The sequence below is a fragment of the Piliocolobus tephrosceles genome, chromosome 11 (assembly GCF_002776525.5).
Source record: "Piliocolobus tephrosceles isolate RC106 chromosome 11, ASM277652v3, whole genome shotgun sequence".
NCBI lineage: Eukaryota > Metazoa > Chordata > Mammalia > Primates > Cercopithecidae > Piliocolobus > Piliocolobus tephrosceles.
Window position 1 is genome coordinate 27,075,134 of NC_045444.1, and position 22,657 is coordinate 27,097,790.

Below are 22,657 nucleotides of genomic sequence, written 5' to 3' on the forward strand. Positions count from 1 at the left end.
ATCTAATTTATAATAATTTTATACTAGAATTATAAGTAATAACACATAAAACCACAGCTATTGCTCTGTATAATTATACATTTTTCTCTAATTATACAGCTACTATACAGCTAGCTACATGGCTCACTCTTAAATCAAGGCCATGGTACGATAGGTCAATAGAAATGATGCTTCAACTCAGATCACAATGTAGGTAGAGTTAATCAGTATAAGGAGTTACCAGTTAATTAAGTCCCTTTTCTGTGTTCAGTCTTCTGTAAAAAATCAAGGAATGTATGACTCAAAGGAAAACACACACACACACATAACCTTGACGAGCAGTACTGAATATTGAAAATAAACCACATAGTAATAAAAGATATTTTTTAAAAAGGAAGTCTGAGTGACCATAGAAGTTTAATAACAAACCTTAATTTCTTGCTTCGATTCAAATGTGTCCAGATAGCGTCTAAAAATCTTTCTGAGAAAATTTTTGTTTTTATTAAAAAAAAATGTGTTAACAACTAAAGCTTGTTTTATGACGACCTAAATCAAACTCACTCAGAGAAAAACAAAAGGATATGATCTTGGATCACAGATGAATCGGTTTCTTTGATCTTTAAACTGCCTACTGAGTTAATTTGAATGCTTTTGTATCTCCTTATTGAAATTCTAGAGCTACTGTTTGTAATAACTTCCAACCTTATTTTTGATAACAAAGCCAATTTTTCCATGCCTCCATTTCCCTACATCAGAGGACAAGATCGTATCTCCTATTGTGTGACTGGAATAAGAGGCGGTTAATAAGAAATATTTGCAGTCGTCCAGGATGAGATTCAGAGTTCCAACCTCACTACCCCGGAGGGCGACTATTATGAAAAAAAAAAGGAGAGATAATGGCACTAAAAGAGAGACGCAAAGGCCAACCCTGTCTTCTCCACACGAAACTCATGCTAGGCACGCACTATTTTGGTCTACAACACGTAACAGCAACAACAACTTGAATCCCTTCCAGGGCACGTTGAAAATGACAGATCGTATCACATATATTATATGGCCCCGAGTTCCTCCCTGTGGCATGGGAATCTGGCACCATTTTACAAAGGAGCAGAGCTGCACTGAGTGGTTTGAGCAAAGTCGCAGAGAGACATAGGCAGGATTTGCGCCCAGCCCGGCCCTCCTGCTCCAGGGACTTAACGTTTTCTTACTGAGACAACTGGCTATTTAGAGGACTCAGTCTGCAATACTTCACTTCTCCTGGCACCTCTGGAAGCTCCTGACCTTCCAGCGCCCATGTAGACTTCCTCCTCACTGAACTCCCAGTTGAAAATGGCCACACCTTGTCCTGTCCTGCGGACCCCAGAGGACCCATTTCCACTGCTGGGGCCAGAGAGCAGCTCCAACGGGGGCAGCTCCTACGGCAGCAATCAGGGTATCCCGGCAGGAAGAGCCACATGCGAAGGCTGGGCATCACCTGTCTAAAATGGACTGCAAAGGGGTTAACACTTGCATCTTCTCTTTCAACCTAACATTGCTGTAACATTTAATTCTACTGTACGGTAGCTTTCCTTGCCTGCATTCTGTTGGGCTGTTTCTATACTTTTAACAGTGGAACTAAATCGCCAACTGGGTTAACTGCAGCACTATGCTTTCCCATTTTCTCTCATCACAGATCTGTAACGATGAAGAGAGTCATTTAAAGAATGCATTGGGTCTCTAAATCTCCTGATTTTGTGAAAAGTTGTTTCATTTTAACAAGTTGCAGCAGTGGTTCTCAAAAGGGGCAACTTTAATCCCATCCCTCCACCACACATACATTTGGCAGTACTGGAAGACAATTTCTGGTTGTCACACTGAAGGAATAGCAGTGCCACAGGGATGCTACTAAACATTGTACAAGCACAGGACAGTCACCACCGCCCACCCCAGACTCTGCTCCACAACAAAAAAAATTATCTAGCCCAAAATGTCAGTAGTGTGAGGTTGAGAATCCCTGATTTGGTTTTTTTGTTTGTTTGTTTGTTTTTAAAAAAAAGATTTTTTTTTTTTTTTTCTTTCTGAGTTGGAGTCTTGCTCTGTCACCTAGTCTATAGTGCAATGGTACCATCTTGGCTCACTGCAACCTCCATCTCCAGGGTTCAAGCGATTCTTCTGCATCAGCCTCCTGAGTAGCTGGGATTACAGGTATCTGCCACCATGCCTGGCTAATTTTTGTATTTTTTAGTGGAGAGGGGGTTTCACCATATTGGTCTAGCTAGTCTCAAACTCCTGACCACAGATGATCCACCCATCTAGGCCTCCCAAAGTGCTGGGATTCCAGGCGTGAGCCACCACACCTGGCCATCTCTGGGTTTTATTATGGAAACACCTGCTTGGCATTACTGTTTTCCACTGATCCCTGAGGAATCTCAGTAACTTAGAAGCACACTTAAACCATAAATACTTGCAAATCAAATAATCAGAATACTAATTTTATGAAAACGATTGTTTTGTTTGTTTTATACTTTAAGAGAATAAGACAAATGGTTTAGGTGTTTTCTTTTTTAAAACTCACATCAGGAATTTTGGTTTAAAAATGTAAACAAATGACTAATCATTCCTAGCTTTTACACATTATACATCTGTAATATTCTATACTGGAGCTGATGCATGAATAATTACCCTAGAACACTTCAAGAGAATCAGTTAACAAGGAGAGAGTCACTTTTAGCAGTGTAGTCTCATTATGAAACCAGGAACATTGAACGTTACAGTCTTGAAAGATTTTCAATAATGCAAGTTGAAATGAGAGACTTCTTCAGGTAACAACAGTGTGTTGACCAGAGAAATCAATTTGTCAGGGCATTCAAATCTGGTTAATCAAGGTTCTCAACTTGTTTCTATGACATTCGATCTATAAATTTTATCTCTGCATAAGTAAAAATGATAGTGTCAAAAGAGCTCTTAAAACATCACCCAGGAGCAGTTACCCTATGTTTGCAGATACATGTGACTCTACTGAAATTTTGAATCTTTGGAAAAAGACATTATGAAAATTGTCTATACTGTTATGGTTTCTAATAATAAATTTCATGAAAAGACTGGAAATGCTTTTCCTTTTCCATTTCCAAATTGTGCACTTTACAAAATAGAGAATGAGTAGCTGATTGCAACCATCTATGTAATAAGATGCTTTAAATAAAAGTATATGTGGAAAAGTCTGTATTTCATAAATACAACAAATAGCAAAATACACTTATGAGAAAATAAAAGTTAAGACTTTTGATATATCTTGCTTTTTACAAAGGATTTATTTTTATAGTATAATAAAATAAATAACAAAAATTCATGTAAAAAACAGTGGACAATATACTAATGTTTTCTGAGAGGTCTATATGTTTTCATCTTCACACATTCTTTTTCTTTTTTTAATTATATGTTAAGTTCTGGCATACATGTGCAGAATGTGCAGGTTTGTTACTTAGTTATACAGGTGCCATGGGGGTTTGCTGCACCTATCAACCCATCATCTACATTAGGTATTTCTCCTAATTCTGTCCCTCCCTTTGCCCCCCTCTCACAAACATGCCCCAGTGTGTGATGTTCCCCTCCCTGTGTCCTTGTCTTCTCATTGTTCAACTCCTGCTTATGAGTGAGAACACGCGGTGTTTCACTTTCTGTTACTGTGTTAGTTTACTGAGAATGATGGTTTCCAACTTCATCCATGTCACCGCAAAGACATGAACGCATCCTTTTTTATGGCTACAAAGTATTCCATGGTGTATATGTGCCACATTTTCTTTATTTAGTCTATAATCGATGGGCATTTGGGTTTGTTTCAAGTCTTTGCTATTGTGAATAGTGCTGCAATAAACATACATGTGCATGTGTCTTAATAATAGAATGATTTGTAATCTTTGGGTATATACCCAGTAATGGGATTGCTGGGTCAAATGGTATTTCCGGCTTTATATCCTTGAGGAATCAACACACTGTCTCTTCCACAATGTTTGAACTAATTTACACTCCCACCAACGCTGTAAAAGTGTTCCTATTTCTCTACATCCTCTCCAGCATCTGTTGTTTCCCGACATTTTAATGATCACCATTCTAACTTGCATGAGATGGTATCTCATCATGGTTTTGATTTGCATTTCTCTAATGACCAGTGATGATGAGCTTTTTTTTTCACATGCTTGTTGGTCGCATAAATGTCTTCTTTTGAGAAGTGTCTGTTCATATCCTTTGCCCACTTTTTAACAGGGCTGTTTGTTTTTATCTTGTAAATTTGTTTAAGTTTCTTACGGATTCTGTATATTAGCCCTTTGTCAGATGGATAGATTGCAAAATTTTTCTCCCATTCTGCAGGTTGCCTGTTCACTATGATGATAGTTTCTTCTGCTGTGCAGGAGCTCTTTAGTTTAATTGGATCCAATTTGTCAATTTTGGCTTTTGTTACCATTGCTTTTGGTATTTTAGTCATGAAGTCTTTGCCCATGCCTGTCCTGAATGGCATTGCCTAGGTTGTCTTCTAGGGTTTTTATGGTTTTAGGTCTCACATTTAAGTATTTAATCCATCTTGAGTTAATTTTTTGTAAGGTGTAAGTAAGGAGTACAATTTCAGTTTTCTGAATATGGCTAACCAGTTTTCTCAACACCATTTGTTAAATAGGGAATCCTTTTTCCATTGCTTGTTTTTGTCAGGTGTGTCAAAGATCAGGTGGTTGTACATGTGTGGTGTTATTTCTGAGGCCTCTGCTGTGTTCCATTGGTGTGACACTACTATATATAAGTATAACTATATATATGTACTACTCTCTCTCTATATATATATATATGTACTACTATCATGCTATTTTAATTACTGTAGCCTTGTAGTATAGTTTGAAGTTGAGTAGTGTGATGCCTCCAGCTTTGTTCTTTTTGCTTAGGATTGTCTTGGCTATATGGGCTCTTTTTTGGTTCCATATAAAATTTAAAGTAGTTTTTTTTCTAATTCTGTGAAGAAAGGCAATGCTAGCTTGATGGGGATAACATTGAATCTATAAATTACTTTGGGAAGTTTGACCATTTTCATGATATTGATTCTTCCTATCCATGAGCATGGAATGTTTTTCCATTTTTTTGTGTCCTCTCTTATTTCCTTGAGCAGTGGTTTGTTGTTTTCCTTGAAGAAGTCCTTCACATCCTTTTTAAGTTATATTCTTGGGTATTTTATTATCTTTGTAGCAACTGTGAATGGGAGTTCACTCTCTGTTTGTCTATTGTTGTCTAAAAATGCTTGTGATTTTTGCACATTGGTTTTGTATCCTGAGAGTTTGCTGAAGTTGCTTATCAGCTTAAGGAGATTTGGGGCTGAGACAATGGGGTTTTCTAAATGTACAATCATGTCATCTGCAAACAGAGATAATTTTACTTCCTCTCTTCCTATTTGAATATGCTTTCTTTCTCTTGCCTGGTTGTCCTGGCCGGAAATTCCAGTACTATGTTGAATAGGAGTGGTGAAAGAGGGGAGTCCTTGTCTTGTCCCAGTTTTTAAAGGGAATGTTTCCAGCTTTTGCCCATTCAGGATCATATTGGCTGGGGGTATGTCATACATAGCTCCTATTATTTTGAGATATGTTCCATCAATGCCTAGTTTATTGAGAGTTTTTAGTATGAAGTTGTGTTGAATTTTATCAAAGTCCTTTTCTGCATCTATTGAGATAATCATGTGGTTTTTGTCATTGGTTCTGTTTATGTGGTAAATTATGTTTATTGATTTCCACATGTTGAACCAACCTTGTATCCCAGAAATGAAGCTGACTTGATCATGGTGGATATGCTTTTTGATGTGCTGCCAGATTGTTTTCCAGTATTTCATTGAGGATTTTCTCATGGACGTTCATCAGGGATATTGGCCTGAAATTTTATTTTTCTGTTGTGTCCCTGTCAGGTTTTGGTATCAGGGTGATGCTGGTCTCATAAAATGAGTTAGGGAGGAGTCCCTCTTTTTCTATTGTTTGGAATAGTTTCAGAAGGAAAGATATCAGCTCCTCTTTGTACCTCTGGTAGAATTTGGCTCTGAATCCATCTGGTCCTGGACTTGTTTTGGGTGATAGGGTATTAATTACTGCCTCATTTTCAGAACTTGTTATTGGTCTCTTCAGGGATTTGACTTCCTCCTGGTTTAGTATTGGGAGGGTGTATGTGTCCAAGAATTTATCCATTTCTTTTAGATATTCTAGTCTATTTGCATGGAGGTGTTTATAATATTCTTTGATGGTAGTTTCTATTTCTGTGGGATCAGTGGTGTTACCCCCTTTATCATTTTTTATTGTGTCTATTTGATTCTTCTCTCTTTTCTTCTTTATTAGTTTGGCTAGTGGTCTATTTTATTGATCTTTTCAAAAACCAGCTCCTGGATTCATTGATTTTTTGAATGGTTTCTTGTGTCTCTAACTCCTTCAGTCCTGCTCTGATCTTAGTTATTTCTTGTCTTCTGATAACTTTTGAATTTGTTTGCTCTTGCTTCTCTAGTTCTTTTAATTGTGATGTAAGGGTGTCACTTTTAGATTCTTCCTGCTTTCTCCCGTGGGCATTTAGTGCTATAAATTTCCCTCCATACACTGCTTTAGCTGTGTCCCAGCGATTCTGGTATGCTGTGTCTTTATTCTCATTGGTTTCAAATAACTTATTTATTTCTGCCTTAATTTCGTTATGTACCCAGTAGTAATTCAGGAGCAGGTTGTTCAGTTTCCATGTAGTTGTGCGGTTTTGACTGAGCTTCTAAATCCTGAATTCTAATTTGATTGCACTGTGGTCTGAGAGACTGTTTGTTATATTTTCTGTTCTTTTGCATTTGCTGAGGAGTATTTTACTTCCAATTACATGGTTAATTTTAGAATAAGTGTGACGTGGTGCTGAGAAGAATGTATATTCTGTTGATTTGGAGTGGAGAGTTCTGTAGATGTCTATTAGGTCCACTTGGTCCAGAGCTGAGTTCAAGTCCTGAATATACTTGTTAATTTTCTGTCTCATTGATCTATCTAATACTGACAGTGGGGTCTCAAAGTCTCCCATTATTGTTGTGTGGGAGTCTAAGTCTCTTTGTAGGTCTCCAAGGACTTGCTTTATGAATCTTGGTGCTTCTCTATTGGGTGCATATATATTTAGGATACTTAGCTATTCTTGTTGCATTGATCCCTTTACCGTTATGTAATGCTTTTGTCTTTTTTGATCTTTGTCAGTTTAAAGTATGTTTGATCAGAGAATAAGACTGCAACTCCTACTTTTTTGCTTTCCATTTGCTTGGCAAATATTCCTCCATTCTTTTATTTTGAGGCTATGTATGTCTTTGTATGTGAGATGGGTCTCCTGAATACAGCCCATCAATGGGTCTTGACTCTTTATCCAACTTGCCGGTCTGTGTCTTTCAATAGGGGCATTTAGCTTGTTAACATTTAAGGTTAATATTGTTATGTGTGAATTTGATCCTGTCATTACGATGCTAGCTGGTTATTTGGCCCATTAGTTGATGCTGTTTCTTCTAGTATTGATGGACTTTACAATTTGGTATGTTTTTGCCATGTCTGGTACCTGTTTTTCTTTTGCATATTTAGTGCTTTCTTCAGGAGCTCTTATAAGACAGGCCCGGTGGTGACAAAATCTCTCAGCATTTGTCTGTCTGTGAAGGATTTTATTTCTCATTTGCTTATGAAGCTTAGCTTGGCTGGATATGATATTCTAGGTTGAAAATTCTTTTATTTAAGAATGTTGAATATTGGCCCCCACTCCCTGCTGGCTTGCAGGGTTTCTGCGGAGAGATCCACTGTTAGTCAAATGGGATTCCCTTTGTGGGTAAACCGACCTTTCTCTCTGACTGCCTTTAATATTTTTTCCTTCACTTCAACCTTGGTGAATCTGACAATTATCTGTCTTGGGGTTGCTCTTCTCAAGGAATATCTTTGTGGTGTTCTCTGTATTTCCTGAATTTGAATGTTGACCTGACATGCTAAGTTGGGGAAGTTCTCCTCGATAATGTCCTGAAGAGTGTTTTCCAACTTGGTTCCATTCTCCCCGTCACTTTCGGGTACCCTAGTCAAACGTAGGTTTGGTCTTTTCACACAGTCCCATATTTCTTGGGGGCTTTGTTTGTTCCTTTTCGTTCTTTGTTCTCTAATCTTGTCTTCATACTTTATTTCATTAAGTTGATCTTCAATCTCTGATATCCTTTATTCTGCTTGATAGATTTCGCTATTGATACTTGAGTATGCTTCATGAAGTTCTCGTGCTGAGTTTTCAGCTCCATCGGTTCATTTATGTTCTTCTCTAAACTGGTTATTCTAGTTAGCAATTCTCTAACTTTTTTTCAAAGTTTTTAGCTTCCTTGCGTTGGGTTAGAACATGCTCTTTTATCTTGGAGGAGTTTGTTACTACCCACCTACTGAAGCCTGCTTCTGTCAATTGGTCAAACTCATTCTCCATCTAGTTTCGTACTCTTGCTGGCGAGGAGTTGTGATCCTCTGGAGAAGAGACGTTCCAGTTTTTGTAATTTTCAGCCTCTTGTGCTGGTGTTTCCTCATGTTCGTGGATTTATCTACCTTTGGTTTTTGATGTTGGTGACCTTCGAGTGGGTTTTTTGAGTGGATGTCCTTTTTGTTGATGTTGATGCTGTTCCTTACTGTTTGTTAGTTTTCCTTCTATCAGCCAGGCCCCTCTGCTGCAGGTCTGCTGGAGTTTGCTGGAGGTCCTCTCCAGACCCTGTTTGCCTGGTTATCACCAGTAGAGGCTACAGAACAGCGCTGCCTGTTCCTTCCTCTGGAAACTTTGTCCCAGAGGGCCAACCACCAGATGCCAGCCAGGGCTCTCCTGTATGAGGTGTCTATTGACCCCTGCCGGGAGGTATCTCCCCATGAGGAGGCATGGGAGTCAAGGACCCACTTGAGGAGTCACTCTGTCCCTTAACAGAGCTCAAGCACTGTGCTGGGAGATCTGCTGCTCTCTTCAGAGCCAGCAGGCAGGAACGTTTAAGTCTGCTGAAGCTGCGCCCACAGCTGCCCCTTTCCCAAGGTGCTTTGTCCCAGGGAGATGGGAGTTTTATCTATAAGCCCCTGACTGGGGCTGCTGCCTTTCTTTCAAAGATGCCATGCCCAGAGAGGAACAGTCTGGCTACAGCAGCTTTGCTGAATTGTGGTGGGCTCAGCCCAGTCTGAACTTCTCAGGGGCTTTGTTTACACTGTGAGAGGAAAACCATCTACTTAAGCCTCAGTAATGCTGGATGCCCCTCCCCCCACCAAGCTCAAGCATCCCAGGTTGACTTCAGACTGCTGTGCTGGCAGCGAGAATTTCAAGCCAGTAGGTCTTAGCTTGCTTGACTCCTTGGGGGTGAGATTTGCTGAGCAAGACCACTTGGCTTCCTGGCTTCAGCTCCCGTACCAGGGGAGTGAAAGGTTCTGTCTTGCTGGCATTCCAGGCAGCACTGGGATACAGGAAAAAAAAAAAAAAAAAAAAAAACTTCTGCAGCTAGCTTGGTGTCGTCCCAAATGACTGCCCAGGTTTGTGATTGAAACCCAGGGCCTTGGTGGTATAGGTTTGTGGATTGTGAAGACATTGGGGTAAACATAGTATCTGAGCCAGAATGCACCATTTCTCGGGGCACAGTCCCTCACGGCTTCCCTTGGCTAAGGGAGGGACTTCCCCAATCTCTTGAACTTCCTGGGTGAGGTGACACCCTATCCTGCTTCAGCTTGCCCTCCATGGGCTGCATCCACTGTCTAACCACTCCCAGTGAGATGAGCCAGGTAACTCAGTTGGAAATGCAGAAATCACCCGCCTTCTGCATTCATCTTGTTGGGAGCTGCAGACCCGAGCTGTTCCTATTCGGCTATCTTGCCATCCACCCAATCCTCACACATTCTTAAGAAGTTTCCATCTTCCTATGTTCGAGAAGCATTTGGGCCTTTTAAGCTGCTTTGAATTTTGAAACTATTCAATTTATTAAACCAGGCCAGGGAACTTTGCTTAAAGCTATATATTGTAAGAATGTTTGTTAATCATTTGTAGATTTAAATGTCATATCATAGGTAACATTTACATGGTAATTAACAAAACTATGTGAAATCTTCCTTTCCTTAATTTAACTGCCATTACCTTTTTTGTTAAATCAAGTAGCCTATTACTTGGCAAGATATTCCCTTTTATTCTAGTTGGAAAGATAAACAGGGTGGATCACGAGGTCAGGAGATCAAGACCATCCTGGCTAACACAGTGAAACCCCGTCTCTACTAAAAAAGTACCAATAAAACTAGCTGGGCGTGGTAGCGGGCGCCTGTAGTCCCAGCAACTCGGGAGGCTGAGGCAGGAGAATGGCGTAAACCAGGGAGGTGGAGCTTGCAGTGAGCTGAGATGCGGCCACTGCACTCCAGCCTGGGTGACAAAGCGAGACTCCGTCTCAAAAAAACAAAATAAATAAATAAAAAAGAAATGTATTAAAACTACTCTGCTCTATAAATTCTAAATTTTTGCTTGATTGTCTTGTGAAGCCCACCATTGCATAGCACATTTATGACATTTTCCAGCATGTAATTTCAATTATAATGTTATGACTATTGAAATTGGCATTTGGGAAGCTGCATGCAAATGTGAATAATTTCTGGAGTACACAAATATATTTAAATATTTTACTGTAAAAAAAAATGTCTTTGGAATTGATGTTTGATTAATCCTAAGTGACCCCCACCAAAAAATATACATTTTTTTATATTTCAGATTCTGTTGGCATTTAGTTTCTCTTTCTTCTCAACATCTTCCTAACTTTGCTTTGCCCTCCTTACATATTCTGATTGTATTGACTATAAGGGTCAGAAGAAGCAGTGATCTTTTTGACCAAGATACACATGCAAGAAAAAAACACAAGGTTAACTTACATAAATAGATCTGCATTAATTATGAAATATCACATATATAGAATCATTTTTGGTCAAAAACATACTTTGTTTCAAGTTAAATAGAATCATATTTGCAATGAGGATTTGGACAAATGTAAACTTTTTTCTGGAAATTATGGGATAGTTCTCTTAATTTAAACAAGTATTTCTCAAATCTACTACTGATATTTGATACCAGATAATTACCTGTTGTTGGAGTTGCCCTGTGCATTGTAGGATGTTTAGCGGTATTCCTCACTTCTACCCTCTAGACCTCATTTTCATCTCCCCAGATATGACAATCAAAAATATCTCTAGATATTGTCAAATGTTCTTTGAGGGGCAAAGTCACTCCCAGTTGAGAACCACTCATTTCAACAACTATATTCATATGCAAATGCATTTATTATTTTAAAGGTTGAGGAGGGAAGGAAGGATAAAAGAAGAGAAGGAGGGTTGGAAGGAAGGAGTTACAGAGAAGAAAGGGAGGGAGAGAGAGATAGGGAGTTAGAAAGACGTTACCAACAAAGCATTGCACACTTTCTATCTACTGCCTTTAATTTTATTAGTTCTTACCAAACACACATTTCATTAGTTCTGAAATATAAGCTAATAGTGAATAAGAGCACAGGTTCCAGAGTCTGACCAAATATCAAATTCCAGTTCCAGCATATGCCAGCTTTGCAATTCTTTGATCTTGGGAAGGATATTTAACACCTAATCCTCAGTTTCTTCATTTGTGAGCACGAGATTATAATAGTATTGGTCTATGGAGTTGTGGTTACAAACGAGTTGATGTGTATAAAGTACTTAGGAATGTGCAGAGTAAACTCAAAACCATTTCTTATACATAACATTATCAACTTCATCATCACTGATGAGACAGAATCCTATTTTTAAAAATAAAGATGCTATATTTTAAAAATAAATATATGTATCTATAAATTAGGAAGAACATAAAAATGATTCAATATTAATGTTTTTCAAGTATCAGTAAAATAAAAATTATTTAGCTCTAACAGGATAATAATATTATTTATAATTTTAAATGTATTAATGCACTTAAATAAATCTTCATTTATCTGAATTGATTTTGTGGGAGGCAGTGTGAAATCTTAATTGGGTCTACTTGGCAAAAGATAACTTTCAGTGCTAAAATAGATGTTTTTCTTGTCATATGCTGTATATTTATTAACTCTAAAAGTTCAGCACTCAAAATAGAATTATTTGAGCAGTGACAATTATGCCATAGGTTCAAAGTATTTTAAGTGTTTATAAACTATTTCATATTCCAACAAAACATGTTCCTAACAATAGATATCAGTTCAAATCGCTGTAACAGAATTGTTTACCTGACCCTCACAATCTGTGTGATTGCATTTCTAAATTAAAATATCTAAATGCCTATAATTCTAAGACAAGCTCAGGAATGAGCATCTTCCAAGTCTTCATACAAGTAATGTGACGCTGGGACGACTGAGGCTAATGCTGAATGTTGGTAATGCTTGATGAGAGCCATCAGGAGTGTAGGACCCAGGAGCATCAGCTTGCAGGGAAGACCCTGAGTGTGTGCATGCTTGAAACACTAACCCATCTGTGTATGACTTCAACAGAATACAATTTATAAACTATTAATTCAATAATTTGTATCTGTCCAATGTGTTAAGTATATAATCTTAGTGAACTGGTAGTGTCATCTTAGAAGCTCAGTATTGAAAAAGATTGTTTTCACTTAGAACAGAGACTGATTATTTAAATTACAAAATAATACACTTAATAATTGTAAATGTAAAGCAACCTAGTTACATTGACATCAAAATACAAATTAATTCATAAAACAGATGTTGAATGCCTACTACTCCTCAGTACTGTAGGCACCTGTGGATAATTCATTGACGAACAAAATTGTCCTTGCAGAATTCACCTATATAATTATACTTGTTGGGTGAATTATCTATTTTCTTATTCTCATAGAAGTTATAAGTTATGAAAAATAAACTGGCCACAAAGAGAAGGGCTTATTTTTATACAAAACATAAATTTGAGAATATCATTCCTTTTCTACTCTTAGTGTACCTTAATTTCAAAGATATATGTTTTATAAATTACTTAATTATCCATCCCAGACCTTTTTTCAATAAAAGTTATTCAGCTTAGACTACTTTGCCAATACTAGTTTTGAAACTACATGCAAATAACTTCCCAAATTCAGAGCAATCTCAAATACATTTTTTTGTAGAGTTGACAAGAACACAAAGAAAAACAATAAATTCAGTTTTCCTTAGTGACCCTGTTGGATATGCAAACCAAGTTAAATTGAAGTATTTACATTTCATTTATCCCTTCAACAAATATTTATTAAATGCCTCCTCGTTTGTGACTATTTTAAATAGCAGCCATGAGAAAAAGAATGAATTTGTCCTTAACTATCTACCTTATTACCATAATTTAAGGTTGTATAAAGTTTTATAAAAAGAATTCACTTGAAGTTTGTGAGATAACTGTACAAAATTATTCACAACATTTGAACTAAGGAGGCTGAAAAAAAAAGAGAGATAGGAAATGTAGAGCATCACTGGGTAGGTCTCCAAGTCAGCCTGTGTGTGATGAAAAATGCCTGTAATTCTAAGGCAAGTCCAGGAATGAGCATCTTCCAAGTCTTGCTATAAATAATGTGACATGGGTATGACTGACTCCAATGCTGAATATTGGTAATGCCTGATGAGATATTTTTTTGATGATGGAAATTATTGTATTTCTTGAAGACAGAATAGAATATATGTTTGCTATTGACAAGCCCATAATTGCATAAATTCAATATTCTGTTAACTTCAACAGGTTCCTCAATGCTGAATCCTATACTATTTTCTGTAAACTCTACTGCAAATCTTTTCATTAGCATGATTTTCTCAAAAAAGCTAGTATCGATTACACAGGGCAAGCATGAGATCTCGGAAAGAGAACAAAATATCTCTAATCTTTCCCAGTAAAGAAGTTTCCCAGGTACCTGCAATGTTGTCCATTATAGTTGTCACTACTCTAGAATCAAGTAGTTTGCTTGTAGCTATTCCTTAGTCACCCCTGGATGATAAACCAAGTTCAATCCTTGCTGAACACTTTCTGGTTCTCCCAGGAGGTATTTCCTTTCTCAGGGGGTAACCTACTTTTCTTACCCCTCTTGTACCTCCTGGATGTAACTACTCTTTTACCATGGTCGTACTTCCTAGAGGTTATTGGATGACTATATTATTTCACCAAAGGCCTGTTTTATAAAAGTCTTTATTCAAAATAACACAATGTGGCCATCCACGGTGGCTCACACCTGTAATGCCAGCATTCTGGGAGGCTGAGGTGGGCAGATCAGTTGAGGTCAGGAGTTCGAGACCAGATTGGCCGACATGGTGAATACCCGTCTCCACTAAAATACACAAAAATTAGCCAGGCGTGGTGGTGCATGCCTGTAGTTCCAGCTACTAAGGAGGGTAAGGCAGGAGAATTGCTTGAACCCAGGAGACAGTTTGCAGTGAGCCGAGATTGCCCCAACTGCACTCCAGCCTGGGTGACAAAGTGAGACTCCACCTCAAAATAAAATAAATACATAAAATAACAATGTCTGACGGTTTCAATAAAAATAATACATATTTAGATTTTCTTTCCTGTTTCTCTGATTTTGTTAACACTATTCCATTCACCTAGAATGCTTTTTCTTTCCTTTCCTCCCATTGTTCAAAAACAACATTCCAATTCCCACTTCTCAACTAAAATTAGTTGCCATGAGTCTTCCATAGTTATCCAATTCCCACAGTGACTTTTATCTGAACTCTAATAATACTTTGTGTACCTGTCATGCAAAAAATGCTTATTGAGGTAACGTTACTAGGTTCTGTGCCGAGTGTTACATCTCATATTTGACAATGTTACATCGTCTTATGAAAATGCTTCCGTAATTATTTTGAAATGCATATATTAAAAGTTCTAATGTTGGCCAGTTGCAGTGGCTCACACTTGTAATCCCAGCACCTTGGGAAGCTGAGGCAGGTGCATCACCTGAGGTCAGGAGTTTGAGACCAGCATGGCCAAAATAACGAAACCCTGTCTCTACTGAAAATATAAAAATTAGCTAGGTTTGGTGGTACCTGCATTTCCAGCCACTCATGAGGTTGAGGCAGGAGAATCGCTTGAACCCGGAGGGGGATGTTTCAGTGAACTAAGATCATAACATTGCACTCAAGCCTGGGCAACAAAGTAAGATTCTGCCTCAAAAAAAAAAAAAAAAAAAAAGTTCTAGTGTTTATTTATTCTTTCTGGTATCTATCATCTCATCCATTATCTAAATTTATTTGAATGTAAGAATCATGTACTATATTTCATTGCATTTCCCCACAACTTCTTATGCCAACCTTGCCCCCAAATGTGTATTTAAAATGCTTATATAAGCACTTTATGTATATTTATATATTTTATATTTATATTTTATATTTTATATTATATTTATATATTATATATTATATAAGCATTATATATTTATATATACTATATTAATTTTTATATTTATATAATATTAATTTTATATTTATATATAATATATTAATATATCATATATAGTATATGTTGTATGTTATATTATATATAATAATATACTCTATATATTATACACTATAATATAAAATGTAATATAATATATGATATATTATATAATGTAATTATATATTATATATTTTTATATTATATATTACATATTATATATAAAATATATAATATATTTTATATATTTTATATTATATATTACATATATATAAAAATATTATATATTTTATATATTATATTATGTATTTATAGATTGTATATTATATATATTGTATATATTATATATCACTTAATTTGGCATTCAATTTTTGTCTTGTGTAGAAAAACACAAAACTTTAGAATTAAAAGTACACAGACCATCTCTAAGAGACTATGATTTTGTAACCCACTTGGTCAATTAAAAATGACCTGTTGATAATGAGTGAGACATTCCAATCCTGTTTGTGATAATGTTCTTTTTTGTTACACAGTTTCTGATTTGATATTAAAGAATAGAAACTGCACAAAGTTTCTCTCCTGAGTGAGTGAAAGTATACTTATTGGGTAACAGCAAGACAAGAAAAGTGCTGGCAAGAACTCCCTACCTCTCATTAAGACCTAGTCCTTCCCTGTGTGCACTACCCTACTCAGCTACTATGGAACCACTTACATGATTTGTGAAGACTAAACACAGAACCTACCATGACATACATTAATATTTAATATTTTCTGTCAGTCCTGTTCTTTTAACTCAACAAATGAAGCATCATTAATATTTAATGCACCGTTACTTTAGATTTACCTACACATTTACTAACATCTTTGCTCACCATTCCTTTTGCATGGCAGGAAAGCTAGTTGACATCATTCTCCTTCCACCTCCTTCCACCTTTATACTTTTTCTTTTGTGAAGGGCAGTTGATGACAACTTTTCCTAGTTTGGGTTTGAATGCAAATATCTTTACCCTGTAAACATCTCGGAGAGGAAAGGAATAGTGCTACTCTGAGAAACATACGAAGCTAGATCAATTCTACTTGATAGGAGGTCTTTCTCCTTATCATTACTGAGGAATACTCTCCAAGACCAAGAGAGCTAGGAAAAGTCTCTTGTAGCATCTCTTTTATGTACAATATCCAGTAATGTTGGCCAAAGCTTTGCAAATGTATTTCTTTTTTCTTTTAAACTGCTGTCACCAGATTTGCATTCAAAATGCAGTAGAAAATGACTACCTACAAGTGACCAGTTAATCTGATATTACGCTGTTGTAATTGCCAAGAACTTTTGTGAACATGAATTTAAACTGTCTCTTATTTTAGGGAAGAAAATGCCTATGTGGTACATAAATGTAGGCCTGGTCAAAAGTCTTTGAAAAGACTGATCTATTTAATCAATTATGGAATGAATCTGATGTCTACCTATTTGAATAACCATCTTAAAGGAATCATTTTTTTTAAAAAAAGGAACAAAGAAAAATTAACCTGTCCTAATCAATTTACATATCTCCCTACAAGTTGATTTGCAAGTTTTTCTTCTCCCTTTATGGATGAATGCATCATGCCTAGAGGGCACAGAATTCTCTTTGCTGCTGGCTCAGCCATCCGTATCTTCTCAGGGTTCAGAAGAAGTGTCCGAGTCAGGAAAACCTGATCCTGTGCAGGAATAGCAGACACTGCAGAAGATTTTAATTCATAATGACATTCATTTTTTTTCTTTTGCTTTTTCAGTGAAGCCAGTAAGAAACTACAAAAAGATGGAGATGGGGACAGGGGTAAGAGCAAGTGTTCTTCCATTAAGAAATCTAAATAGACCCACTGAACCATGAGGCAAGAATGCATTGTGTATCCTTAGCAACTCAGTCACCACCTAAAGATGTACATTTTGTGGAATAAATGAACAAATACATTAATAATTATTATGAGTAATTATTCAAATACTCTGCTAGGTGCCAGAAGAACAAAGATAAGGAGATAGACCAATAAATACCAACTTTTGAAATGCTTTTGTCATTTAAACTTGAATATGTAAAATTTCATCATGATATTATCTATCATTCAAAGAATAATGAGACTTCCCAGTGCACCACAAGTTATTTTATCTACATTACCACTAATTATCACACCAGTTCATCAAGGTAGTATTACTGCCCATGTGATAAGTGAGAAAATCGAGGTTTGAGACTCCTATATCCGTGGGCTTCTGACTGAGTGCAAACAGCAGGAAGCAGTGACTGGAAAGAAGACATGCAATTTTTTCTTCTTCATTTACTACCACAGTCAGCACCTCTGGCCACTGCTGCATCCATGGCTCTAGCTGTCAGAGGACAAACTGGCCACCAGTACTATAGTGTTTTCCCTTTTTGTCTCCAGCCTAGAGGTAAATGTATTTTTTTTCTTTTAAACTCTGTCACCATATCTATGTTACTTCACCATCTATTATTTACTTTTAAGTTTTTCCACCAACAGTGTAAAAATTTCCTGCCTTGATTTCCATCTATTTAAATACTCAGAGTGGTTACCGTGATTTTGCATGAATCCTGACTAAAACACCTATAATCTTTATATCACATCACACTATTTCAAATATAATCTTACAAACTGTTGATATTACTTTGTTATTTTTTTTTCCCCAGGACTATTTTCTCCTCAACTATGAACATCTTGAGATCAGAGACAATATATTTTTATTTCTGAATTCCTCACACCTATCACATGGGCAAATACATTATAGATATTCATTAAATATTTGTTGAATAAATAAAATAATACAAGAGTGAGTGAATGTAATGCTGCAATAAGATATGAAATGAAAATATTAAAATATCAACTTAGTTCAAAGAAATCTTCCTAGAGTTAAAATGCCTGGGCTGAGCTTCAAAAGATAAGGAAGCATTTTTCTGGTGGATGGGAATAAGATCGCATAGTAAAGGTATTTCAAGTAGTGGGAACAGGATATATGAAACTAAAGAGTCGTTGAATGATTGACACTGATCCAGGAAATCTTGATTCAGCTAAAACCTAGGGTGCATAAGAAGAAAGGCTGGAAGATGAGGTTGGTGAAATAGGGAACTTACGGCTGCCTTTCTAAGGAACTTGTAATTCATAAGATAAGTTTAAGCAAGGGACTGAATATTCAATTTGTACTTTATGTAGTAAGATGTTTTTTTTTTTTTCTGACTAAATGGTTTATAGATTGAAATTAGTTAGATCAGGTGATGAAAAACAACTTGTGTGATTGTTACCTTACCTTACTCAAGTTTTATTATAGGCAGAACTAAGTCAGGAGGAGTTTGGATGGACAGAAGTAGGTGAATTCTGGAAGTAGTTAAAGATTAAGAATAATTTGAACTTGGTGACATGTTTTGGGTCAGGGAAGGGAAAGGAAAAAGGAAATATTCTTATGTGGTTTCAGGAGGCTAGCCTAGTTTAGGTTACTAAATGGATGGTGACATAATTAAACAAGACAGACTGAAGGAATAACAGATTAGGGTAAAATATGATAAGCTCATAACACAGGAACAGAAAACCAAACACCACATACTCTCACTTATAAGTGGGAGCTGAACAATGAAAAGACGTGGACACAGGGAGGGCAACAACACACCCTGGGGCCTGTCAGTAGGGCGAGGGGAGAGAGAGCGTTAGGAAAAATAGCTAATACATGCTGGATTCAATACCTAGGTGATGGGTTGATAGATACAGCAAACCACCATGGCACATGTTTACCTATGTAACAAACCTGCACATCCTACACGTGTACCCTGGAACTTAAAAAAAAAAAAGAAAAAAATGAGTTCAGATTTGGTTCATGAATTTGACATGCCTGTGGAGCACCTATATGAAATACACAGGAAACAGTCAGAAATACATTGCTGGATCTCAGGAGAGGAAAGAAAGGTAGCGGCAAGGGTCGGGGGCAGGGAGGTGGTAACTGCAGTGGAGAAGAGGGCATAAAAAGAGAGTAAAGTAAGAAAAGCAAGGCAGAAAATGGAAGTCCAGGCAAGAACAAGCACTTCCTATCTCTTGGGGGCTTCCAGGGTACAAAGAAAGAAAAATTATTTATTTCCCCTTTTTATGCACAGTAATATGTAGAGAGGAAATTGGTCTCATGCTATAGTTAGTCGCCAGTGCACAACTGCTGTCCAGTTTTCTTAAACAGACAAAATGGCAGTCCAGAAACACCCTGATTCACCGTGTCAGTTTCTGATCAATAAAGTTGAGCTAAACTTAGAGAACTGAACAGGACAGTATGTTCAATACCTACCGAGCTGAAAAAGCTCCCAGGGAACCTGGCACTTGTCAGTTTCCACAGGTGGTAGTGTATGTTGAATGAATTACACAAGTGTCTTCAACTTAGGCTATAGAGGTATAAGTCAAACACACACACATGTGTATATATATACACACACATATACATGTATATATACACATATATACATATATACATACATATACATATGTGTATATATACACACACATATATATAGTGTGTGTATGTCTATGTGTGTATATATATATTTAAATGATCTTGTAAAGAAATATCTTGACCTATCTCCTAAATAAATTGAAAGATCTTAATACAGGGCTTGTGTCTTGTGTAGCTATGCCTCCTCATTGATCCTGCAATGACATAATTCACAACAGAAAGCTAGTAAATGTCTGAGGCTGAATTGTGCGTGCAGGCACATGTTCCTGAGTCTTACAATGAAGTTCACGGCAATTTCTTTCGAATCTGAGGAGGAAGCAAGGTGATATTGTTTGGCTTTGTCCCCACCTAAATCTCATCTTGAATTGTAGATCCCATAATTCCCATGTGTTGTGGTAGGGACTCAGTGGAAAATAACTGAGTCATGAGGGTGGGTCTTTTCCATGCTATTCTCGTGACAGTGAATAAGTCTCACAAGATCTGATGGTATAAAGGGAAGTTTTCCTGCACAAGCTCTCTTCTCTTGTCTGCCACCATGTGAGATGTGCCTTTCACCTTCTGCCATGTTTGTGAGGCCTCCCCCGCCCTCTGGAACTGTGAGTCCATGAAACCTCTTTCTTTTGTAAATTGCCCAGTCTTGGGTATGTCTTTATCAGCAGCATGAAAATGGACTAATCCAGAAGGCAAGGATATGCAAACTTTCACTTTTGTTCTTTACTTGAGTGTCAGGAAAATACAATGTTGTAAATGGTTAGAAGACAACAGAGATGAAGATTTGTGTCAACATAGTAAAAATTCTAGAAGACTATAGTGTCTCCTATTGGTCTCAGAATTCTAAATCAAATAAAGCACTAAAACGAATGTATTAAACACTCAGAAACCTAAATTTTAGCTGCTTACTAAGATTTTGAAGTGTTTTCTCATGATCTTCCTGCAAGCAATTGACAATGGGTTACATTCAGTTTGAAGAAATAAGTATTTTCTTCCCTTAAAAAAAATCAGCAATTTAATTATCATCCAAGGTAATCAATTTTCCACTACTACAATCACTCATTAGCATCTTCAGCTCTTTCTTATTACAATCATTCTCAGTGAATCCAGCATTCATAACAAAACTCTTTGTTTCCCTCTTCAGGGAACAGTTCATGCAAAAAATGTAAAGTAGAAGTATCCCTGATATAACTAACAAATAATAAGGCCAACATACTTGGAAAAATTGGAAATTATGGGGCTGAGAAACAGTAATTGGAGATGAGGTCAGACAAATAAGTAGCAAGGTTATACGGGGTTTCACATGTCATTGGAGGAGTTTATGCTTCATTTTAAATGTAATGTGCAACCCATGGATAAGTTTTAAACAAAGTAATGCTATGTCCTGATATAATCTGATTCAGGTTTTTACAGGACTACCTGGATACTTTATTGAGAAGAGAATATATTTATGATAATATTTGGAATAAGAGAAATCAATTATATGGTTATTACAGTTATTCAAGTACAAGATAATTGTGGTTTCAACCAAATAGTAGCAGTTGTGTGAAAAGTGATAAGAATTTGGGTATGTTTAAAAGGTATAGCTAATAATATATCCTGAAGAATTCAATATGGTAAATTTTTTTAAGTCAGGGATCTCTCTAATGTTTTTAGTGTGAGAAACTAAAAGAGCTGCCCCCAATTGAGAAGGAAAAAGCTATGATAGTTCTCAGGGGTGGGGAAGATCTTGGGTTTGTTGAGTTGGAACTTGGGTTTGTTGAGTTGGAGATATCTATTAGACATCCAAGTAGAGATGCTGAGTAGGCACTTGGGTATACATACCCAACTCTCTTTGCAGTTAAAGAATGAGCTAGACTGGAAAAAAAATTGAGAGTCATTGGCACATAGATGATCTTTAAAGCCATGAGACTAAATGAGTTCGCTAAGCAAGTAAATTAAATAGAGAGAACACAGCTAAGGACAGAGGCTGCCTAAGGGGAAATGGGAAAAGTGAAGGAGACCGAAAAGGCACAACCAGTGAGCTAGGAAGAAAACCAAGAGACTGTGGTGGTTTCCTGAAAGGCAAGTGAAGGAGGAGGAATTGATCAACTTTGTCCAAAACTACTGATAGAAAAATTAAAAGGACATTTTAAAATTGACCAATGGTTATACCAATACAGACACTACTGATGAACTTGACAAGACAGCTTCAATGGAATGATAGAAATGAAAGCTTGACTGTAGTATGCTTAATACAGATGAAGAGTAGTAGAAATGGAGACAATGAATAGAAGTGAAGAAATAGCACAGTAGGGAAATGAAAGTATATATATACACATGTTTAAAATTATCGGCTAATAAGTGGTATCTATACAATAATGAGAACCCCCTATTGGTAGGAAACATTTGGATATCCCCGGAGCAAGGACTGGCCCATGTTGATTGTATTTCAACAAATATTTATCCAAACAGGCAAATAAAAGATAAACAAAGCAACCACATTTTTGAAGACCGAATCTATGAAGAACATGAAAGTAGCATACATGTACAACTCTGAAGAAAATAAGTCTCTGAGACACTTAAATATCCCCCTTTGTTGGAAAAGCCTTCCTTTTCCATATGTGATTTAGCTCCCATTAATTTAAGACACAGTTTTCATCATCTAACTACAAATGTGGCACGAGGATGTTGAAGTGAGTAATTGTTTTGTCATCGTACAAAGTAGTTGACATTGAGTCAACTCTGAAAATTATCTTCTCTCAAACTATTTTTCCTTAGCTAGGCCAGATTAATCCCTACATTCAAAGCACAAAAATGTAATGTTCATTTA

The 22,657-nt window shown here is 36.8% G+C and overlaps 1 protein-coding gene across 1 annotated transcript in view; it reads right to left on the reverse strand.

The window, feature by feature from the left end:
- Window positions 1-22,657, reverse strand: part of LRP1B (LDL receptor related protein 1B) — a 1,636,277-nt gene that overhangs the window by 1,249,251 nt on the left and 364,369 nt on the right. The gene's annotated exons all lie outside the window — the stretch shown is intronic.